Consider the following 15,951-nt stretch of genomic DNA (forward strand, 5'->3'; position numbering starts at 1 on the left):
ACGAGCAGCAGTTCACCATGCGTGCCGTGGTGGACACCCACAGAAGGTTCATGGACCTCTCGGTGGTGTACACCAACGACCCGGTCTGGGTGGAGCACTCCATCCACATCATGGAGCTGTTGCTTGCTAAGGATAAGTACAAGGTGGTCGGGTTCGACCTCGAGTACACCCGCGCTCGTGCCGGGTCTCGTCCCAAGGTCGCAGTCGCCCAGATGTGCGTGCACCACCACGTTCTCGTCTACCACTACTTCCTAGCCACAAGGCCTTCCGAGCGTTTCGCCAAGTTTGTTAATAGCCCCCACTACATGTTCGCTATGGTGGACATCACCAATGATGTAAAGGCGCTCGAGAATTCGGGCATCGCCTGCCAGAATCTTGTCGACATCCAAGGCCAATACAAGATCAGGGGCAGCAAGGAGCATGAGAAGGACTCACTAGTTCACCTCGCCGAGGCCATCATCGACCCCTACTACAGAGACACGAAGGATTCGTGCAACAAGGACAAGCGTGCCTGGCACTCGGCCTGGATGGAGAAACTCGACAAAGCTCACGTCGTGTACGCGGCCAAGGAGGCGTACACGAGCTACGACATGTACAGGCGGATCGTTGACATGAGGAAGTCCCTCCTTCCCCAAAACGGCCAGGGATCCAGCCGGAAGCAGAGCAATGGCAAGTGTCATCGCAACAATAAGTAGATGATTAGATCATCATTTCTCCTACTTTAGTATGCATGTAATTGCTTTCTTTTGTGTGTGGAAATGTTATGTGTGTAGTCACTTGTGTAATTGTATGCTTAATTTGGTTATGCAATGCTGTCTTTCTAAGTATATATGTTGATGCTCTGTAGACAGAGCGTAGATGTTGTGCGGACAAAGAAAATCACATCGCACACGGACTAAACAATGGAACCCGTCGGTGATGTTTTCATAAATCACTCACAATTGTATACCAGCAATCGTTTCCTCACAACACACACGGCTTGTTAGCAGTAATCGTCTGTGTTGTTATCGGTCTTCGCACACGTTTCCGATTACAGACATGTTTGCCTCGTATCACACACATCTTGTTCATTTGAACCGTTTCTCTTCTCATGTCTCAACGCAAACAGTTCATCCGAGTGAACCGCATGTCGTATATCTGATACGTCTCCAACGTATCTATAATTTTTGATTGCTCCATGCTATATATATTCTGTTTTGGATGTTTAATGGGCTTTATTATACACTTCTATATTATTTTTGGGACTAACCAATTAACCCAAGGCCCAGTGCAAATAACTGTTTTTTTGCCTATATCAGTGTTTTGCAGAAAAGGAATATCAAACGGTGTCCAAACGGAATGAAACCTTTGGGAGCGTGATTTTTGGAACAAACGCGGTCCAGAGGACTTGGAGTGGACGTCAAGCCATCAACGAGGAGGCCACGAGGCAGGGGGGCTCCTACCCCTGGGAGCGCCCTCCACCCTCGTGGGCCCCTCGTGGCTCCACCGACCTACTTCTTCCTCCTATATATACCTATGTACCATGAAACCAACCAGGAGCACGACGAAAACCTATTTCCACCGCCACAACCTTCTGTACCCGTGAGATCCCATCTTGAGGCCTTTTCTGGCGCTCCGCCAGAGGGGGAATTGACCACGGAGGGCTTCTACATCAACAGCATAGCCCCTCCGATGATGTGTGAGTAGTTTACCACAGACCTTCGGGTCCATAGTTATTAGCTAGATGGCTTCTTCTCTCTCTTTGGATCTCAATACAAATTTCTCCTCGATCTTCTTGGAGTTCTACTCGATGTAACTCTTTTTGCGATGTGTTTGTCGAGCACCGATGAATTGTGGGTTTATGATCAAGATTATCTATGAACAATATTTGAATCTTCTCTGAATTCTTTTATGTATGATTGGTTATCTTTGCAAGTCTCTTCTAATTATTAGTTTGGTTTCGCCTACTAGATTGATCTTTCTTGCAATGGGAGAAGTGCTTAGCTTTGCGTTCAATCATGCGGTGCTCGATCCCAGTGACAGTAGGGGAAACGACACGTATTGTATTGTTGCCATCGAGGATAAAAAGATGGGGTTTATATCATATTGCTTGAGTTTATCCCTCTACATCATGCCATCTTGCTTAATGCGTTACTCTGTTCTTATGAACTTAATACTCTAGATGCATGCTGGATAGCGGTCGATGTGTGGAGTAATAGTAGTAGATGCAGGCAGGAGTCGGTCTACTTGTCACGGACGTGATGCCTATATACATGATCATGCCTAGATATTCTCATAATTATGCACTTTTCTATCAATTGCTCGACAGTAATTTGTTCACCCACCGTAATACTTATGCTATCTTGAGAGAAGCCACTAGTGAAACCTATGGCCCCTAGGACTATTCTCCATCATATAAGTTTACATCTATTTTACTTTGCGTTCTTTACTTTCACTCTTTATCATAAAAATACCAAAAATGTTATCTTATCATCTCTATCAGATCTCACTTTTGCAAGTGGTCATGAAGGGATTGAGAACCCCTTTATCGCGTTGGTTGCAAGGTTCTTATTTGTTTGTGCAGGTATAAGGCGACTTGCATGTAACATCCTACTGGATTGATACCTTGGTTCTCAAAAACTGAGGGAAATACTTACGCTACTTTGCTGCAACACCCTTTCCTCTTCAAGGGAAAAACCAACACATGCTCAAGAGGTAGCAATAAGGATTGCTGGCGCCGTTGCCGGGGAGGTGTGCACCAAGTCAAGTCAAAATTTGATTTCCCGACAATGAGCCATTTCTGGTGCCGTTGTCGGGGAGTCTACGCACAAGTCAAGACATACCAAGTACCCATCACAAACTCTTATCCCTCGCATTACATTAGTTGCCATTTGCCTCTCGTTTTCCTCTCCCCCACTTCACCCTTGCCGTTTTATTCGCCCTCTCTTTACGTTTGCCTCTTTTTCGCTTGCTTCTTTTTTGCTTGTATGTTGGATTGCTTGCTCGTCACGATGGCTCAAGATAATACTAAATTGTGTGACTTTCCCAATACCAACAACAATGATTTTCTTAGCACTTCGATTTCTCCTCTTACCGGTGTTGAATCTTGTGAAATTAATGCTGCTTTGCTGAATCTTGTCATGAAAGATCAATTCGTCGGCCTTCGTAGTCAAGATGCCGCTACCCATCTAAATAGCTTTGTTGATTTGTGTGATATGCAAAAGAATAAAGATGTGGACAATGATATTGTGAAATTGAAGCTATTTCCTTTTTCGCTTAGAGATCGTGCTAAAACTTGGTTTTCGTCTTTGCCTAAAAATAGTATTGATTCATGGAATAAGTGCAAAGATGCTTTTATCTCTAAATATTTTCCGCCCGCTAAGATTATCTCTCTTAGAAACGATATTATGAATTTTAAGCAACTTGATCATGAACATGTTGCACAAGCTTGGGAGAGGATGAAATTAATGATACGTAATTGCCCTACACATGGTTTCAATTTATGGATGATTATACAAAACATTTATGCCGGATTGAATTTTGCTTCTAGAAATCATTTAGATTCGGCCGCGGTATGCACTTTTATGGAAATCACTTTAGGAGAAGCTACTAAACTCCTAGATAATATTATGGTTAATTATTCTCAATGGCACACTGAAAGATCTACTAGTAAAAATGTGCATGCAATTGAAGAAATTAATGTTTTGAGTGGGAGGATGGACGAACTTATGAATTTTTTTGCTAATAAGAGTGTTTCTTCTGATCCCAATGATATTCCTTTGTCTACCTTGATTGAGGACAATAATGAATCTATGGATGTGAATTTTGTTGGTAGGAACAATTTTGGTAACAACGCTTATAGAGGGAATTTTAATCCTAGGCCATATCCTAGTAATTCCTCTAATAATTATGGTAATTCCTACAACAACTCTTATGGGAATTTTAATAAGATGCCCTCTGATTTTGAGACTAGTGTTAAAGAATTTATGGTTTCTCAAAAGGATTTCAATGCCTTGCTTGAACAAAAACTGCCTAAGATTGATGAGTTGGCTAGGAACGTGGATACAATTTCTCTTGATGTTGATTCTTTGAAACTTAGATCTATTCCACCTAAGCATGATATCAATGAGTCTCTCAAATCCATGAGAATTTCCATTAATGAGTGCAAAGAAAGAACCGCTAGGATGCGTGCTAAAAAAGATTGCTTTGTGAAAGCGTGTTCTTCTAGTTTTCATGATAATAATGATGAAGATCTAAAAGTGACTGATGTGTCCCCTATTAAATCTTTTTTTTCAATATGAATATTGATAATGATGGGACTGGAGATGAGTCAACTTTAGTTAAAAGGCGTCCCAATGATTCGGAGTTTTTATATCTTGATGCAAAATTTGGTAAAAGTGGGATGGAAGAGGTCAAAGCTTTACATAGCAATGAACCCACTATTTTGGATTTCAAGGAATTTAATTATGACAATTGTTCTTTAATATATTGTATTTCCTTGTTGCAATCCGTGCTAAATTCTCCGCATGCTTATAGTCAAAATAAGGCTTTTACCAAACATATCGTTGATGCTTAAATGCAATCTTATGAATAAAAGCTTGAATTGGAAGTTTCTATCCCTAGAAAACTTTATGATGAGTGGGAACCTACTATTAAAATTAAAATTAAAGATCATGAATGCTATGCTTTGTGTGATTTGGGTGCTAGTGTTTCCACGATTCCAAAAACATTGTGTGATTTGCTAGGTTTCCGTGAATTTGATGATTGTTCTTTAAACTTGCACCTTGCGGATTCCACCATTAAGAAACCTATGGGAAGTATTAATAATGTTCTTATTGTTGCAAATAGGAATTGTGTGCCCGTAGATTTCATTGTCCTTGATATAGATTGCAATCCTTCATGTCCTATTATTCTTGGTAGACCTTTCCTTAGAACGATTGGTGCAATTATTGATATGAAGGAAGGGAATATTAGATTCCAATTTCTGTTAAGGAAAGGCATGGAACACTTTCCTAAAATAAAATAAAATTACCTTATGAATCTACTATGAGAGCTACTTATGGATTGCCTACCAAAGATGGCAATACTGTTGGAAATATGCCCTAGAGGCAATAATAAAATGGTTATTATTGTATTTCCTTGTTCATGATAATTGTCTGTTGTTCATGCTATAATTGTATTAACTGGAAACCGTAATACATGTGTGAATACATAGACCACAACATGTCCCTAGTAAGCCTCTAGTTGACTAGCTCGTTGATCAATAGATGGTTATGGTTTCCTGACCATGGATATTGGATGTCATTGATAACGGGATCACCTCATTAGGAGAATGATGTGATGGACAAGACCCAATCCTAAGCATAGCACAAGATCGTGTAGTTCGTTTGCTAGACCTTTTCTAATGTCAAGTATCATTTCCTTAGACCATGAGATTGTGCAACTCCCGCATACCGTAGGAATGCTTTGGGTGTACCAAACGTCACAACGTAACTAGGTGGCTATAAAGGTGCACTACAGGTATCTCCGAAAGTGTCTGTTGGGTTGGCACGAATCGAGACTAGGATTTGTCACTCCGTATGACGGAGAGGTATCTCTGTGCCCACTCGGTAATGCATCATCATAATGAGCTCAATGTGACTAAGGAGTTAGCCACGGGATCATGCGTTACGGTACGAGTAAAGTGACTTGCCGGTAACGAGATTGAACAAGGTATTGGGATACCGACGATCGAATCTCGGGCAAGTAATGTACCGATTGACAAAGGGAATTGTATACGGGATTGATTGAATCCTCGACATCGTGGTTCATCCGATGAGATCATCGTGGAACATGTGGGAGCCAACATGGGTATCCAGATTCCGCTGTTGGTTATTGACCGGAGAGTCGTCTCGGTCATGTCTGCATGTCTCCCGAACCCGTAGGGTCTACACACTTAAGGTTCGGTGACGCTAGAGTTGTAGAGATATTAGTATGCGGTTAACCGAAAGTTGTTCGGAGTTCCGGATGAGATCCCAGACGTCACGAGGAGTTCCGGAATGGTCCGGAGGTAAAGATTTATATATGGGAAGTCCTATTTTGGCCACCGGAAAATGTTCGGGATCTTTCGGTATTGTACCGGGAAGGTTCTAGAAGGTTCCGAAGTGGGGCCCACCTGCATGGGGGGACCCACATGAATGTGGGTAGTGGGGGCAAGGTGCCACACCCCTGGTCAAGGCGCACCAAGATCCCACCTTAGAAGGAATAAGATCATATCCCGAAGGGATAAGATCAAGATCCCTAAAAAAGGGGGATAACAATCGGTGGGGAAGGGAAATGATGGGATTTCTTTCCCCCACCTTTGCCAACGCCCCAATGGACTTGGAGGGCAATAAACCAGCCCCCTCCACCCCTATATATAGTGGGGAGGCGCATGGGAGCAGCACCCCAAGCCCTGGCACCTCCCTCCCTCCCGTGACACCTCTTCCTCCCTACTTGCGCTTGGCGAAGCCCTGCCGGGATCCCGCTACTTCCACCACCACGCCGTCGTGCTGCTGGATCTTCATCAACTTCTCCTCCCCCCTTGCTAGATCAAGAAGGCGGAGACGTCCCCGCTCTGTACGTGTGTTGAACGCGGAGGTGCCGTCCGTTCGACCCTAGGATCATCGGTGATTTGGATCACGACGAGTACGACTCCATCAACCCCGTTCTCTTGAACGCTTCCGCGCGCGATCTACAAGGGTATGTAGATGCACTCCCCTCTCTCTTGTTGCTAGATGACTCCATACATTGATCTTGGTGATACGTAGAAAATTTTAAATTTCTGCTACGTTCCCCAACAATGGCATCATGAGCCAGGTTTATGCGTAGATTCTATGCACGAGTAGAACACAAAGTAGTTGTGGGCGACGATTTGTTCAATTTGCTTACCGTTACTAGTCTTATCTTGATTCGGCGGCATTGTGGGATGAAGCGGCCCGGACCGACCTTACACGTACTCTTACGTGAGACAGGTTCCACCGACTGACATGCACTTGATGCATAAGGTGGCTAGCGGGTGTCTGTCTCTCCCACTTTAGTCGGATCGGATTCGATGAAAAGGGTCCTTATGAAGGGTAAATAGCAATTGGCTTATCACCATTGTGGCTTTTGCGTAGGTAAGAAACGTTCTTGCTAGGAACCCATAGCAGCCACGTAAAACATGCAACAACAATTAGAGGACGTCTAACTTGTTTTTGCAGGGTATGCTATGTGATGTGATATGGCCAAAAGGATGTGATGAATGATATATGTGATGTATGAGATTGATCATGTTCTTGTAATAGGAATCACGACTTGCATGTCGATGAGTATGACAACCGGCAGGAGCCATAGGAGTTGTCTTAATTTATTGTATGACCTGCGTGTCAATGAAAAACGCCATGTAATTACTTTACTTTATTGTTAACCGTTAGCCATAGTAGTAGAAGTAATAGTTGGCGAGACAACTTCATGAAGACACGATGATGGAGATCATGGTGTCATGCCGGTGACGAAGGTGATCATGCCGCGCCTCGAAGATGGAGATCAAAAGGCGTAAGATGATATTGGCCATATCATGTCACTTTATGATTTGCATGTGATGTTTGTCATGTTTACATCTTATTTGCTTAGAACGACGGTAGCATAAATAAGATGATCCCTCACTAAAATTTCAAGAGATGTGTTCCCCCTAACTGTGCACCGTTGCGAAGGTTCGTTGTTTCGAAGAACCACGTGATGATCGGGTGTGATAGATTCTAACATTTGCATACAACGGGTGTTGATGAGCCTAGCATGTACAGACATGGCCTCGGAACACAAGCAAAACACTTAGGTTGACTTGACGAGCCTAGCATGTACAGACATGGCCTCGGAACACAAGAGACCGAAAGGTCGAACATGAGTCGTATAGTAGATACGATCAACATGGAGATGTTCACCGATGATGACTAGTCCGTCTCACGTGATGATCGGACACGACCTAGTCGATTCGGATCATGTATCACTTAGATGACTAGAGGGATGTCTATCTAAGTGGGAGTTCATTAAATAATCAGATGAACTTAATTATCATGAACATAGTCAAAAGGTCTTTGCAAATAATGTCGTAGCTTACGCTTTAGTTCTACTAAGATATGTTCCTAGAGAAAATTTAGTTGAAAGTTGATAGTAGCAATTATGCGGACTGGGTCCACAAACTGAGGATTGTCCTCATTGCTCCACAGAAGGCTTATGTCCTTAATGCACCGCTCGGTGTGCTGAACCTCGAGCGTCGTCTGTAGATGTTACGAAACATCTGACATACACGTTTTGATGACTACGTGATAGTTCAGTGTGTGATGCTAACGGTTTAAAATTGTGGCACCAAAGACGTTTTGAAACATCGCAGAACATATGAGATGTTACAAAGACTGAAATTGGGATTTCAGACTAATGCCCACGTCAAGAGGTTTGAGACCTCTGACAAGTTTCTTAAGCCTGCAAACTAAGGGAGAAAAGCTCAATCGTTGAGCATGTGCTCAGATTGTCTGAGTACTACAATCACTTGAATCGAGTGGGAGTTAATCTTCCAGATGAGATAGTGATGGTTCTCCATAGTCACTGCCACCAAGCTATTAGAGCTTCGTGATGAACTATAACATATCAGGGATAGACATGATGATCCTTGAGCAACTCGCGATGTTTGACACCGCGAAAGTAGAAATCAAGAAGGAGCATCAATTGTTGATGGTTAGTAAAACCACTAGTTTCTAGAAGGGCAAGGGCAAGAAGGGATACTTCATGAAACGGCAAATCAGTTGCTGCTCTAGTGAAGAAACCCAAGGTTGAACCCAAACCCGAGACTAAGTGCTTCTGAAATGAGGGGAACGGTCACTGAAGCAGAACTACCCTAGATACTTCGTAGATGAGAAGGCTGGCAAGGTCGACAGAAGTATATTGGATATACATTATATTAATGTGTACTTTACTAGTACTCCTAGTAGCACCAGGGTATTAGATACCGGTTCGGTTGCTAAGTGTTAGTAACTCGAAATAAAAGCTGCGGAATAAACGGAGACTAGCTAAAGGTGAGATGACGATATGTGTTGGAAGTGTTTCCAAGGTTGATGTGATCAAGCATCGCATGCTCCCTCTACCATCGAGATTGGGGTTAAACCTGAATAATTATTATTTGGTGTTTGCGTTGAGCATAGACATGATTGGATTATGTTTATCGCAATACGGTTATTCATTAAAGGAGAGTAATGGTTACTCTGTCTATTTGAATAATACCTTCAATGGTCTTGCACCTAAAATGAATGGTTTATTGAATCTCGATCGTAGTGATACACATGTTCATGCCAAAAGATATAAGATGGTAATGATAGTACCACATACTTGTGGCACTGCCACTTGAGTCATATTGGTATAAAAGGCATGAAGAAGCTCCATGTTGATGGATCTTTGGACTCACTCGCTTTTGAAAAGATTGAGACGTGCGAACTTGTAGCGACCAGACCTCAAATGGCCTGTGCTGCTGTGCACCAGTGTCATCCCTGGATCAGTAATGCTGACACGCACAGTACAAATGGAGGATTTATAACAGAGTAGCAATCACACACTTATTACATCGAATATCTCCGAAGAGATTAAGTATGATAAACATGGCTTAAGGCCATCTAATAACGATAACAGCGGAAGACTTGGAAGATAAGTGAGTCCATTAACTCCAGCGGCATCACTGAGTATAAGACCACGACCTAAGGCACCTTACTCGTCGTCTGAAAATTCTGCAACATGAAACGTTGCAGCCCGAAAACGGGTCAGCACATAGGATATGCTGGCAAAGTAACACATAGAGAGCAATGAACAATAATAATGCTATACTATATGCATATATGGTTGGTGGAAAGCTCTATGGTTACAGTTTTGCGAAAAGCCAGTTTTATCCTACTTCAAAGGAATAAATTTTATTTAACTATCATGGTGGTTGTGAAACATTGAGAAGGTACCTCCAACTCAATCCCAATTAAGTGTCATTGTTAACCCAACAAAATTAATTATAAGTAACATAGTGATGAGATTCAAATGATAATCCAGGTACTAGATACTCAAGTTGTCCATAACCGGGGACACGGCTAACCATGATTAGTTTGTACACTCTGCAGAGGTTTGCGCACTTTTCCCCACAAGACTCGATCGCCTCCGCTTGATTCTCGCACTGCATGATGTTTGAGAAACGGATGACCGAGACACAGTCTTTCAGGAACAATCACTCTTTACTCCGGGTGGACCGGTACACCTACTTTCCCCTACATCTGCTAGCCCACCTCTTCAAGAGATCTTGTAACCTACTCAACTATGCTAGAGCCCATAATAGCTTGTGGCTGCACACGGAAGTTTCTAGCATGAATAATCTTATGATCCCTTTGAGCCTGGGTGGCGGTCCTTATACAAACAGACAACACTGGGTTCTCCAGGTGCCTCAATCCACCCAGATGTGAGTTTTAGTTGCCACCTTAAGTTGAACCATTATTAACAATCTCACATCTGTCATGAATATCACTCAAACCCAAATCCACGTCTACGAGCATAGCACGGCAATAATAAAAGCAACGTAGAAGTAACTCCCAAGGGTTTGATAGGAAAAACAGGTAATAGGTACTACCTCAACTACTTCCCAATACCCACAATTTAATTAGATCCTAACCATGCAAGTGTTTGAGGAAAACAGATCTAATGCAGTAAAACTGGGTATGAACGGGATATGATCAAAGTGTTACTTGCCTTGCTGATGATCCGCAAAACCTAGCGAGTCGAAGTAACAAGCGGCACACTCCGGGTACTCTATCGCAAACAAACAAGCATACAATTAGTACTCATCTAATGCACAGGTAAAACTCGAATGAAAGATCCAACCAGAAAGTTCAACTTAAGAACTCCGGTTTGCAAAAAGAATCAACTCGAAAGAAGCAACGAAAGTCAAACGGCGAAAGAAAGAAACTTCGTTTGCTAATCTGGATCTAGGTCAAATTTTACTGTTGCAAAAACTTGTTTGAGTAGGTTAAACGGAAAGAGAATTTCAAGACGAAACTCTAGACGCTTGAATCACATGATTCAGATAAACGAGCGAGAAGTTAAACAGAATCGAAGATTCGATCAAAAATCGAATCTGAGAAAATAACGAGAAAAATCCGACGAAAAAGAAAAACGGATGAACGGTTAAATAACGGACGTTCGTTAACAGAGAAAAACCGACGAACGCGTTCGTTAAAACGAACGGTTCGGTGAACGCTCGCAAAATAATAAAACCGAAAAAAAACCGATCTAGGGTTTTTTTTTAACGAACGGTTTTTTTTAAAGAATACCGGCAACGGCGAGGTGCGGCTACCTCGGGAACGGGCTCCGGCGAGGCTCCGGCGACGGGGCTGCGGGGCTCGGGGCTCGGGCGGCTCGGGGGCGAGGGGCGGGGCTCCGGCGGCGGCTCCGGCGAGCGGCCGCGGCGGCGCAAGGCGACGGCGGCGCGGATCCCGTGCGGGCGGCGGCGGGCGAGGCGAGTGCGGCGGCTTGCGGTGAGGGAGAGGGGGGGCGGCGGCGGTATAAATAGGGGGCTGACTTGGGGGAGGGGGTGGCCGGCGGGAGCCGTGAGGGAGCCGGACTCGGCCATGGCGGCGGCGGCGTCTCGTGCGCGAGGAGGAGAGGGGCGCGGGGTGGGCCGGCGGCCTGGCTGGGCTGCGGCCCGGTCGGGCGCGCGCAGTTTTTTTTTAAAGTTCCGCGGAAAACAATTCGTAGAAAAATAAATAAAAATCAGAAAAATATGAAATAAATTTTCCCCGTCTAGTTAGAAAATCTAGAATATGGTGAACATTTTTTTAAAATCAAAATAAATATTTTGAAAACATGCAATAATTTTAATGCAATAAAAATTGCAAATAAAATCCAAATAAATCCAATAAATGATTTTAACATTTTTCCTCCAGTATTTCAATTGTTTTTGAGAATTCATGTTTTCTCCTCTCGTTTAATTTAAAATGAAATATTTTTCCGGAGAGAAAAATAATTAAAACCAAAAATCCTCGTCTTATTATTTGATGAAAAATCAAATATGAAAATTTGAGAAATCCCCAACTCTCTCCAGGGGTCCTTGAGTTGCTTAGGATTTATCGAGGATTTGTCAAAATGCAATAAAATATGATATGCAATGATGATCTATGTATAGCATACCAAATTGAAAATTTGGGATGTTACAAACCTACCCCCCTTAAGATGAATCTCGCCCTCGAGATTCGGGTTGGCTAGAAAACAGGTGGGAGTGGTCTTTCCGTAGATCTTCCTCTCGCTCCCAGGTGGCTTCATCTTCTGTGTGGTGACTCCACTGGACTTTGCAAAACTTGATAACCTTGCTGCGGGTAACTCGGCTGGCATACTCGAGAATCTTAACTGGCTTCTCCTCATAAGTCAAATCACTTTCCAACTGAATCGCTTCCAGTGGCACAGTATCTCTCAGTGGTATCTCAGCCATCTCTGCGTGGCACTTCTTCAACTGCGAAACGTGAAATACATCATGTACTCCAGACAATCCTTCGGGCAATTCCAACTTGTAAGCAACTTCTCCCATACGTTCCAACACTCTTTATGGTCCGATAAAACGGGGCGCTAACTTTCCTTTAACTCCAAAGCGCTTCACTCCTCGAAGGGGTGATACTCGAAGATACACTCTGTCTCCGACTTCGTGAACGGTCTCCTTTCATTTAGAATCAGCATAACTCTTCTGCCTGGACTGGGCTACCTTGAGCCTATCGCGAATCAACCTTACTTTCTGTTCAGACTCCTTAATCAAATCTGGTCCAAACAACTGACGGTCTGCAACTTCGTCCCATAACAACGGTGTTCTACACCTCCTTCCGTACAAGGCTTCGAAAGGGGCCATCTTCAAACTGGTTTGATAACTGTTGTTATATGAAAACTACGCATATGGCAAATTGTCGTCCCAACTAGATCCATAATCTAGTGCACATGCTCTCAACATGTCCTCCAAAATCTGGTTGACTCTTTCGGTCTGTCCATCTGTCTGTGGGTGGAAAGCTGTACTAAATTCCAGCCTGGTTCCCAATGTTTCATGTAACTGCTTACAAAACTTCGAGGTAAATTGGGTTCCTCTGTCTGATACAATGGTCCTCGGAACTCCATGCAAACATACGATCCTGGTCATGTATATATTTTCCAACTTAGCACTGGTGTAAGTGGTCTTCACTGGAATGAAATGAGCCACTTTCGTCAAACGGTCGACTACAACCCATATCGAGTCATAGCCTGAACGAGTCATGGGAAATCCTGTGATGAAATCCATGCCTATTTTATCCCACTTCCACTCGGGTATTGGCAATGGCTGTAGCAATCCTGCTGGCTTCTGATGCTCTGCCTTCACTCTCTGACATACATCACAAACTGCTACATACTCTGCAATATCCTTCTTCATTCCGGTCCACCAGAAAGTATTATTCAAATCCAAATACATCTTGGTATTCCCTGGGTGAATCGAGTATGGTGAATCATGGGCTTCTTGCAAAATCAACTTCCTGATCTCCGGATCATTTGGCACATATACGCGGTCCTCGAACCATAAGGTATCGTGCTCATCCTCACGAAATCCCTTGGCTTTTCCTTTGCTCATCTTCTCCTTTATCTCTTCAATCTCCTTGTCTGTCTTCTGAGCTTCTCTGATCCTTTCCATCAAGGTAGACTAAATCTCCAATGTCGCTAAATAGCCTCTTGGGACTATCTCCAAACATAGCTTGCGGAGGTCCTCGGCTAACTCCTGAGGTAACTCTCCTGTCATGAGGGTGTTGACATGACTCTTACGGCTCAACGCGTCTGCTACTACGTTAGCCTTTCCAGGGTGATAATGCAATCTCATATCATAATCTTTAATGAGCTCCAACCATCTCCTCTGTCTGAGATTTAACTCCTTCTGCGTGAAAATATACTTCAAACTCTTGTGATCCGTGTACACCTCACAATGGTTTCCGATGAGAAAATGTCTCCATGTTTTCAATGCATGCACCACGGCTACTAACTCCAAATCATGCGTAGCATAATTCTTCTCATGGGGTTTAAGTTGTCGTGAAGCATACGACACAACTCTTCCTTCCTGCATGAGCACTGCTCCAAGTCCTCGACGAGAAGCGTCGCAATACACTTCATAGTCCTTGCGTTGATCGGGTAGAATCAACACTGGTGATGTAACCAATCGTTTCTTCAGCTCTTGGAAACTAGCTTCACATTCCTCAGTCCAATTGAATTTGGTGTCCTTCAATAGCTCAGTCATGGGCTTAGCAATCTTCGAGAAATTCTCGATGAATCTCCGGTAGTATCCTGCAAGTCCAAGAAAACTCCGGATTTCTCCAACTGTCGTGGGTGATTCCCAACTTGTCACTGTGTTGACCTTGGCAGGGTCTACTGCTATTCCTTCTCCAGAAATAACATGTCCAAGGAATCCAACTTCCTTCAGCCAAAACTCACACTTGCTGAACTTGGCATATAATTGATGTTCTCTGAGCTTCTCAAGTACCAATCGTAAATGCTCCTCGTGCTCTTCTTCATCCTTGGAAAAGATTAAAATATCATCAATGAACACCACGACGAACTTATCCAAAAACTCCATAAACACTTTGTTCATCAGGTTCATGAAATAGGCAGGTGCGTTAGTTAGACCAAATGACATAACGGTATACTCATACAATCCATATCTGGTGGTAAAGGCCGTCTTGGGTATATCCTGCTCTCGAATCTTTAACTGATGGTACCCTGATCGTAGATCGATCTTGGAAAATACTTTAGCTCCTTGTAAGCGGTCAAACAAATCATTGATCATCGCCAGTGGGTACTTGTTTTTGATGGTCACTTCATTCAAACCTCGGTAATCAACAACCATCCTTAGTGATCCATCTTTCTTCTCCACTAGGAGTACTGGGGATCCCCAAGGTGACGAACTTGGGCGAATATAGCCTTTATCCAGTAACTCCTTGATCTGCTTTTTAATTTCCTCCAAATCCTTTGCGGGCATCTTGTACGGTCTCTTAGATATTGGCCCTGTGCCTGGCAAAAGTTCAATCAAAAACTCAATGCCTCTATCTGGTGGCATGCCTGGCAACTCTTCTGGAAATACATCCGGATAATCCTTCACCACTGGTACTTCCTCCTGTACAACTCCTGATAAGGAATTCACTTGAGTCCTCTTCGGCATATGCCGGGATACATACTTGATCCTTTTTCCTTCCGGGGTGGTAAGCAAAATCGTCTTGCTGGCACAATCGATGTTTCCTCCATACAACGATAGCCAATCCATTCCCAGAATCACATCCAAACCTTGCGATTCCAAAACAATGAGGTCTGCGGGGAAAACATGCCTACCAATGGCCAATGGTATCTGAAAACATCCTTGGGTGGCCATATACTCTGCTCCTGGCGAGGTTACTAATATAGGGGTTTTGAGAACTTGGGTGGACATCTTAAACTTATTTACGAATCCCCTTGATATGTATGAATGCGATGCACCAGTATCGAAAAGAACGGTTGCAGTAAATGACTTAACCAAAAACTTACCTATTACTGCATCAGGCTGAGCTTCAACCTCCTCCACGCTCACGTGGTTCACATGTCCTTTGTTGAACGGGTTCGGCTTCTTCCCAGAGCTTCCATTGCCATTTCCATTTTGGGCTTCGGGACAATCAGTAGCATAATGTCCAGTCTTCTGGCACTTGAAACAAGTAATGTGACTTAGATCCCTCTTGGTTGGGGTAGATGGGTTGGTGCGGTTCTGTCTGTTTCCTCCTCCATTCCCATTACCATTCTTGGAGCCATTATGGTTGTGCGAACTACCTCCTCCATGGGTATGCTGAAACTGTCCTCCTGGCTTCGGGGTAAATCGTGGCTTCTGCTGGGCTCCAGAATTGTACTTCCCTTGTCCATACTTCCTCTTACGGTTTTCAA

This window comes from Aegilops tauschii, chromosome 5, assembly GCF_002575655.3.
Source record: "Aegilops tauschii subsp. strangulata cultivar AL8/78 chromosome 5, Aet v6.0, whole genome shotgun sequence".
Taxonomy (NCBI): domain Eukaryota; kingdom Viridiplantae; phylum Streptophyta; class Magnoliopsida; order Poales; family Poaceae; genus Aegilops; species Aegilops tauschii.